Raw genomic sequence first — 9120 nt, 5'->3', positions numbered from 1 at the left:
AAATAAAGAACAGATTAGTGGTTGCCAGGGTTAGAGGTGGGGGGAAAGGAGGGAGGTGGATGTAGTTATGAAAGGATGACACAAGGAATCCTAGTGGTGATGGAACTCTTACTATCTTCATCCTGGTGGTATATAGACAAATTTGCATATATGACAAAATTGCATAGAACTAACTACATATCTACACACACCAGTACAAGTAAAACTGGGGAAATCTAAATAGCTCAGTAGATTATATTAATGTCTACTTTCTGCTTGTGATATTATGCTATGGTTTTGCAACTGTAACCATAGAGGGAAATTAAGCAAAGGGTACAAGGGGTTTCTTTGTGTTAGTTACAACTGCATGTGAATTTACAGTTATTACAATAAAAATTTCAATGAAAAGGGTTTTTTTTAAAGAAATATAGAACTTTGTTTTTTAAAATAATAATAAAAATTAAGTTTTATGTTAATAGGTAAAAATGTATACATTCTTATAAAAGAAGTGGTAACATTTTACCCATGTGAAACATCACAGAATTCAAATCACAGTTTGGATCTTCAAGATTCAAGTGCTGTATCCCATCAAGTACAATGTGGTCAGTTTTAAGATAAAAATTCCTCCTCTGGAAATCCTGTTCTCAATCAAGTCTTTCTTTATCAGCATCATCGCACACAGTAGGACAACTGGCCACGGTGGCAGTTCCCTATGGTTGTTCCGGTCGTTGGCCATCTTTATGTAGCCATTCTTGCCCCTAGCTTTACCCCAGCTGTTCTCGACAATTCCATATTTATTGTTACTTGATTCTTCTCCTTCAAAGCCATAGCCAACCACCAGAATGCCATGATCTAGATCAGTGGTTCTCAACCTGTGGGTCGCGACCCCTGAAAATCCATCCTGCATATCAGATATTTACATGACGATTCATAACAGTAGCAACATTACAGTTATGAAGTAGCAACGAAAATAATTTTATGGTTGGGGTCACCACAACATGAGGAACTGTATTAAAGGGTCGCAGCATGAGGAAGGTTGAGAACCACTGATCTAGATCCACGCTGCTGCAGTGCCACTCATGATAAATGCCATCTTCATAGAACTGGAAGCTAAGATGGCTTGCATCTGTAGCACCAGAGATGGGTCCCACGGTTGCCACCGCCTTCATGAGGGCACTCTCCTGCTCAGGGATGTCCATGAAGCCAGTGTCATTGGCAACAGAATCCTCGGGCCTGTATCTGCAGGGTCCAACCTTTGCATGATATGGACAGGACTCCTCTGAGTCCAGGCCTCCACTGGACTTACCAGTAACATACTGGAAGGCATTAACCATTAGACCACCATTGCAGCCCTCATTGCCTTGCCCTGAGAGCAGTCCACACAGTTCTGCTCACTCAATGAGATTGTGAAGGCAAACCCCTATTCTGTAAAACTACTGTTTGGAATTCTCTGCTGTTCTTTAAACAGCCTCTTATTCTGAAAAAATAAGTTTGCTTTCTAGCCTGCTTGAATAATGAGGGAGATAAACTTAGCTGTCTGACCTTGTAGGCCAGAGACTAGATACGCCCAGTGCCATGAGAACTGAGAACTGTGTAGTTTTCAGATCCGCCAGCAAGCACACAAAGGGCTGGCTCTTCCAGAAAAAGGGAAGTTCTGCTTGTAGCTTTGCTTAGAATTTGGATTCATTTCCCTAAGCCCACTGCGGTGAATAAAGTGTAACTCCAAACTCTCAGAGCGTTGCTTGGTTCTGGTCCGGTTTTTCTGTAACAAGATAAGTCTGCCAATTTTCCAGAACATCTGTCCTTCAAGGGTACCAGTTGCACTAAATGTCCAACAAGAACCACAGTGACCCTGGCTCTTCACGGGAGTGACATAGCCTTCTTCTCTCCAATCCACAGTTGGGGGGATTTCAGCAATGTAGGGTTCCCAGAACACTCTCCTTTTCTTGTGCTTCTGGTTTTGATGGTCATGTCACCAAAAGCCTTCATTGCCAAGGTGAAGCTCTGTCTCCCAGTGTTGAATTCCTGGTTGTGCAGGTCAATCATTTTCATATTCTTCTCCCACACTGCTCTCCTCCATCCTTCTTCATTTGAGCTTTACTGTGTGTTGCCTTCAAACCGGTGCCATCATGCCTCTAGACTTCCATCAAGTTTTGGAGCAACTGAAACTATTCCTAAGTAAAGAGCAATCAAGAAGAGTGAAGGATTCATGTTTCAAAACCTTCGGGGGCACAGCCGAGCAGACGCAGTCAGCACGCGCTGGTCCAGTATCTCCCAGAACTTTGTTTTTTATGAGCCACCCCAGTAACCAAAAACTGGTGTTAATGTGATTTAAAATGTCATTATGCTCAGTAGTTCTCACTAATTATTTACCAATGGATCGCCTCTCTTTTGTAAACTTTCTGAAAGGAAACTATTGAACATGTATGAAAAAAATAAGAGTGTGATCCTAAACAGCGGGGAATGGCAAACATCGGTCCATGAGCCACATCCATGCCACCGTCTGCTTTTGTACAACCCAGGCGCTAAGGATGCTTTTTACATTTTTTAATTCAACAAATTCAACACAAGAGTAATATTTTGTGACAAGTGAACACTATATAAAATTCAAACTTGTCTCCATAAGTGGTTGGACTGGCACACAGCCACACTCCTTCACTGTGGATTGTCCGTGGCAGCTTTGGGACTTCCACAGCACCATGGAGTAGTTGGGACAGAGACCACCTGACTCATAACGCCTAAAACAGTGGTTGGCAAACCACGGCTCGCGAGCCACATGCGGCTCTTTGGCCCCCTGAGCGTGGCTCTTCCACAAAATACCAACTTCTGCACGTGGGCCACAAAGTTTCAATCGCACTGTACGATTTTGTGGAAGAGCCACACTCAAGGGGCCAAAGAACCGCATGTGGCTCGTGAGCCGTGGTTTGCCGACCACGGGCCTAAAACATCGACTATCGGGCCCTTTACAGAGAAGGTTTGTCCACTTCTGCACTAGAGGGGTACTTGCCCAGGCTTTGTTGGTATGTGAGGGCTTCCCCTTGTCACTTGGATTTCCTAAGGTAGCCCTGACAAGAGGCATGTGGTTTCTAGGCATTCCCTGAGAAAAAATAAGAAAAAGAATGCTACAAGATCACAATGGAAACTCGATAGGAAAATGTCCTAAGTGTCACTGCCTGAGTCAATAGCATGAAATATTGGATTATTTTGCTTGCATTCTGGCAGAAACATCACATTTTGAAATACTCAACCCATAAGACAACAGGCATCTGTGTAGAGACAGCGAGCCAGGTTTCGTGTGGAGCACAGCAAAGAAGAGTGAGACAGACTTGGGTTCAAGTTCCAATCACCATTCAGTCATTTCTATGCCAGCTATGCTGTCCATCTTCCTGGATTGTCTTTATTTATTTATTTATTTATTTATTTATTTATTTATTTATTTTTTAAATATATTTTATTGATTTTTTACAGAGAGGAAGGGAGAGAGAGAGTTAGAAACATCAATGAGAGAGAAACATCGATCAGCTGCCTCCTGCACATCTCCTACTGGGGATGTGCCCGCAACCCAGGTACATGCCCTTGACCGGAATCGAACCTGGGACCTTTCAGTCCGCAGGCCGACGCTCTATCCACTGAGCCAAACCGGTTTCGGCAATTGTCTTTATTTTCCTTAGATACCCAGTCTCAGGGATATGGAGGGGATTCAGTGAACTCATGTCAAGTGCCTGACACATAGTGGGACTCAGGAAATGCTAGTCCAGGATGGGAGGCCGCTCATCTGGGCTCTCCATGCCTCACGGCCCTCAGTCCCACCCCAGCATCTACAAGAGGCAGCAGAATCCCTTTTCAAACATCACTGTAGCTCCACTTCCGCAGTGTTCCCCACAGGTGTCTATAGAGTATCTTTTGCCAAAACTGGACCAGCTCCCTGTTGCCCAGACCGCTCCACTGAGAGACCTCAGTGTAAGCTCTGACACAACGGAATAGAAATCAAATCTATTTTTCAATTATAGGATGAAATTTGTCTTCAGTGCTGGGGGAACCCTACAGATGGATGTGATCCCAGTAGGTTCGTTACTAGTCTCGAGGAATAGGCCGATCCAGGTTTGAAAATGTTTCCAGGCCTTCAGGTTAGAAGGACAACCTTCTCACTGAAATCATACAGTGAAGGGAGACGTGCAGGGGGACTGGCTTGCCAGGTCATCGTGGGGGAACGTTCAGTTCTAAGCGCCCTGGCTTGCCGTTCATTCTCCAGCCTGGTTCAGTGGGGACTTCGGGACACTTCCCACACAACTTCTCTTTGGGCAAGCCAGGCTGGTGGCTGGGAGGCCTATGCACTCTGAAAAGAACATAAAATCCAGTCTCAGGTGTCCCCCCCACTCTGGGCCAGGCAGAGCAGGACCGGAATGACCCCGCTGCTGATGGAGACATGCATCCCCATCATTATTTGATCCCTCATAGAGATGCTTAGAAAGGAGTGTTTTAGGGTGCTGGTGTTTATCTAGTTTCCAATCTGGTAGGTGATTGGCATGATTGAAATTGGGCAGGGGTGGGGGGGAGGAGGTTTAAAACAGATGATGAATGATTTTTTTGGATAGGGTCAAATGAGTATTTTGTTTGAGTTTGTCAATCTTTTTGCTTCAGGGCTATGGCTTAAATTACTTAGTTTCTTGATGTCACCCCTCTTACCCATGTGTCTTAAAGATATGGCAACCTAACAACCAGCAGACTGCAACTACCTGTATATAATGAGCCAATATATTCCTTTTTGTGTGGCCACTCAAGTTTAGTTGCTTAGAGATAAAAGAGAATTGTCTGTTCCACTGTAGCCTGCCTTCCCCCCTCAATGCTCTGTCAAAACTGCCCCCCAAGATGTCAGTGTTGACCTCTTCTTGGCTGAATCCACTCAGTACTTAAGTCCTTACTGTACTTCAACTCTCTGTCATATTTTATATTGCTTTCTCCTGACATTTCTTATGCATTGCTTCCCAGATCTTTAAATAACAATTTAAATGGACTGTAAGATGATTACAAAAGGTATAATATGCATACAGTGGGAATACCAGAAGAAAAAAAAGAGAGAGAAGCAGAAAAAAATAATTAAAGTAACAATGGCTGAGAATTTTCCTAAATTAATTACAGAAACCAAACCATAAATCCAGGAAGTTCATAGACACAAAGCAGGATAAATATCAAAAGTCTCTACCTAGCCGAAACCGGTTTGGCTCAGTGGATAGAGCATCGGCCTGCGGACTGAAAGGTCCCAGGTTCGATTCCGGTCAAGGGCATGTACCTGGGTTGCGGGCATATCCCCAGTAGGAGATGTGCAGGAGGCAGCTGATCGATGTTTCTAACTCTCTATCTCTCTCCCTTCCTCTCTGTAAAAAATCAATAAAATATATTAAAAAAAAAAAAGTCTCTACCTAGCCAGGTCATATTCAGACTGCAGAAAACCAAAGACAAAGAGAAAATCTTGAAAGTACAGTAACAGCTACTTATTATGTACCAAGCACAATATTTTACTTACATTATGTCAGTTAATTTATATGGAAATCTCCATCTCAAGGACTTTATACTTCTCCCCATTTACAGATTATAAAACGGAGGGTCATGGAGATCAAGGCCACTTGGTTAGTAAGTGAATGGTCCAGCTTTCAAACTCAGGGCTACTTAACCTCAAGGGCAATGTCTCAGTGCTAAGAAAGGGTGCGGATGGACGTAACTTAGTATAATGAATAAGTGTCGAGCTCAGAACAGAAAGTTATAAATTTCTGCACTGGGTTAATAAAGTTTAGAGCTGTGGTTACCCATTAGTATGGAAATCGTCAAACATAAATTGTCACTTTTAATATTTGTAGAAAGGAACTGATGTTGAACATAAAAGCCAATCTGTAAATGAAGAGGGAAACAAAATCAAACAAAAAGGGGGAATTTTTCAAATTCCAAGTGAGCTTTGACTAATTTTAAAAGCCAAGGGAAATAACATAATTTCTCCTATTACTAAATGTAATTGGGCCAGAAATTTTTTGAATTTGTCTTGACCCTCCATTTATTACAAAATAAAAGCTCCGTAAAAGCTGGAAACGTTCTAATCCAGAGGGCTATTCCCTGATGATGGAGCTAAGCCCGACAGAGCTGGCCTAAGCAGCCCGGATACCAAATGATTCCCAAGGGACTGACTCAACCATCCCCTAGTTTAAAACCTCAATTTAGGTTGTAATTCTCTCTAACTCCAGCCTGGTTAAATCAAGCGGTTTCTAAAACTTCTGTTACTCAGTATGTCCTTGCTCTTTGTTCACTTCTATTAATTCATTGCATGTATTAGTTCACTGTTTTTCTGACTAGTGGTTGTACCCTTTTCCGTTTTATGCTTTTGACACAGATTAAGCCAATGTATTAGGCCCAGGGGCAATGTGCTCACTGCATTGGTTTCACCCGTTATCTGGGTGCTATATAGTCTGGGAGTTGAGGTATCTGTCACTTTGAAAACTAGCATCATTGTCTTCTGTGGGTCTCACCCTTGTGGCTACATGTGGCAAGCCAGTTGGTTTTACTTGGCCTTTCTGTGAGATCCTTGTACAGTGGGGCCTTGACTTACGAGTGTCCCGACTAACGAGTTTTTTGAGATACCAGCTGTCTCTCAGCCGATTTTTTGCATTGAGTTGACAGAGTAATTTGAGTTCACGAGCTCCTTAACGAGCTCGGTCTCAGAACAAATTAAACTCGTAAGTCAAGGCCCCACTGTATTTGGGATCTAGGGCTGCCTAACAAATTGCCCCAAACTCAGAGGCTTAAAGCAACACACATTTATTATCTCACGGCTTTCGTGGGTTAAGAGCCCAGGCACGGCTTATCTGGGTCCTCTGCTGAGGGCCTCACAAGGCCAAGATCAAGCTGTCCACTGAGGTGGTATCTCATATAGAGACCGGGGAAGAATATGCTTCTAAGCTCACTTGTGTAGTTTTTGGCAAGATTCAGTTCCTTGAGGGCTGCTGGACTGAGGGCTTTATTTCCTTTCTGGTTGGCAGCCAGAGGCCACCCTCAGTTCCTCGCCATGCAGGCCTCTCCAACATTCCAGCGTCCCTCCTCAAAGCCAGCTAGGAAGAGAGCCTGCTAGCAAGATGAAGATCACAATATTTTTTAACCCATCAAGGGAGCGGCCCCTCTCAACACTGCCATATTCTCTTAGTTAGGAACAAGTTACTTAAGGGGAGGAAAATGCCAAATCACGAATTTGAGAAGATAGGGACTCTTGGGGACCATCATATAGGTGCCTACCACAGCATTTATGGTGATTTGAGGGACAACATGATTAGGTCACTATTCTGTGACCTAATTTAGTCAAAAAGACTTCTAGAGCCAGAAATGAGTTGAAAGCCCGGCTCAGCCTCTGCCAATAAATCTGGACTCTGGTCGGGTTTATTGACTTCTTTAGGGCTCAATTTCTCCTTTGGGAAATATGGGGATAATGATGTGCCTCACAGTGGTGCGGGTGTAGGAAAAGTGCCTGCTAGGCTCCCACATGATGGGTCTAAGTGTTCGCTGCATGGTAATAGCCCTTCACCACCCTCATGGCTACCATTGCGACTTTAATCAGTCTTTTTGGTATCTCCACCCCACCCTAAACCTTCTGGAACAGTGGTTCTCAACCTTCTGGCCCTTTAAATACCGTTCCTCATGTTGTGACCCAACCATAAAATTATTTTCGTTGCTACTTCCTAACTGTCATGTTGCTACTGTTATGCATCGTCATATAAATATCTGATCTGCAGGATGGTCTTAGGCGACCCCTGTGAAAGGGTCGTTCGACCCCCAAAGAGGTCGCGACCCACAGGTTGAGAACCGCTGGTCTGGAAGTATGTTGAGTTCTCACGATTGTTGTATTATCTCACCAGAACCACATATTGATTAACTCAGTAATGAATGCTTTTTAGTAATGCTGGTTTCCAATCATATTACCTTTATTAAATAACTCTAGACATTCAATTCTGATCTTATACTATCATAAGATTTTTTCTGCTACCTTCATGCCAGCGCCTACAATGCACAATTAGAAATCTAAGCTTCCTACAGACTCTACAGTGTTTTTTTCCCTCACCGCACTCTGAATGCTGGTCAATAATTGATCATTTTGCCCAAACTCGATATAATTCTCTTTTAATATGTTTGAGGGCCTGTTATTTGATTAGAAGATGTTTAAGTCTGCTTATTAATTATTCCTCACTAATATTTGCTTGATGGAAGAAAAAAGGGAGAAGGGCCAACTAAATTCACATTAAAAAGCTATACACAGAAACTAAGATACAGATGGTTACATCACAGTATATTAGTACTGGTGGCCTGGTGGCTGAGAGGGGTTTAAGGAGTTGTCCCTCTACGTGAGGATTCATCTGATGACCTGAAAGTGCTGCTTGCTAATATTAGGCATCTACCAAGGTTGATCCTAATACCAGTAAGAACTAAATGTAACATGATTCACTTTATAAATAAAAATTCCAATGAGATTAAAGCAGAAGGAAAATTTTCACCCACAAATACCATCATGGTGACAAAAAAAAAAATCAAAGACACATCTTCTCTTATTTCAATATGTGATGTATCTTCTATTTGGCTTCCCAGTATTCACAGTTAGACTCAGGAATACACGAACAGATGGCTGCTAACTAATGGATGACAAATGCCAAGAGCTTACAAAACAGTTTCTAAAATTCCTACAATGACCATACAAGGCTGACATTTTTGCTTTCTTTTTCCCTTTCTTTCCTTCCCTTCTCTTCTTTTCCTTCCTTCCCCCTTCCCTTCCCTCCCTTCTCCCCAACTCAATTCTCTCCTTAGAAACGAGAGCCTCATAAGCTCATAGCGATTAAATACGCCCCTTGCCACATAGCTGGCTAGTGACTCCAAAGTCTGCAGTGTTTCTTCTCCACCTTTCTGACTTGCCCCAGAAATTTAAGGGAACATAAATCAACAGGAGAAGCAAAGTGGGGCGAGGAATCAAAGTGGTAAATTGCTGTTGTAAAGTGGGGTGGATGCTTGAAGCAATGATATTTAAAGAATTCAGACGAGAACTTTCAGAGGATATAAACCAAAATAGGAGTGGGGAGGGGAAGGGAGCATCAGCCTGGGCCAGGCACAGTTGCCAGA

General features: G+C 43.0%; 1 pseudogene across 1 annotated transcript; it reads right to left on the bottom strand.

The window, feature by feature from the left end:
* Positions 1-623: 623 nt before the first annotated feature.
* LOC308511095 (procathepsin L-like) lies at positions 624-2190 on the bottom strand (annotated as a pseudogene). The gene is made up of 3 exons: positions 1754-2190; positions 1041-1384; positions 624-841 (listed from the first exon to the last, which is right to left on the bottom strand). The product of its transcript is annotated as a procathepsin L-like (transcript).
* Between the last annotated feature and the right edge of the window lie 6930 nt (positions 2191-9120).

The sequence above is a fragment of the Myotis nattereri genome, assembly GCF_964212035.1.
Source record: "Myotis nattereri genome assembly, chromosome: X".
Taxonomy (NCBI): domain Eukaryota; kingdom Metazoa; phylum Chordata; class Mammalia; order Chiroptera; family Vespertilionidae; genus Myotis; species Myotis nattereri.
The sequence above is the reverse complement of the archived record's forward strand: the minus strand, read 5'-3'. Positions and strand labels throughout refer to the sequence as shown.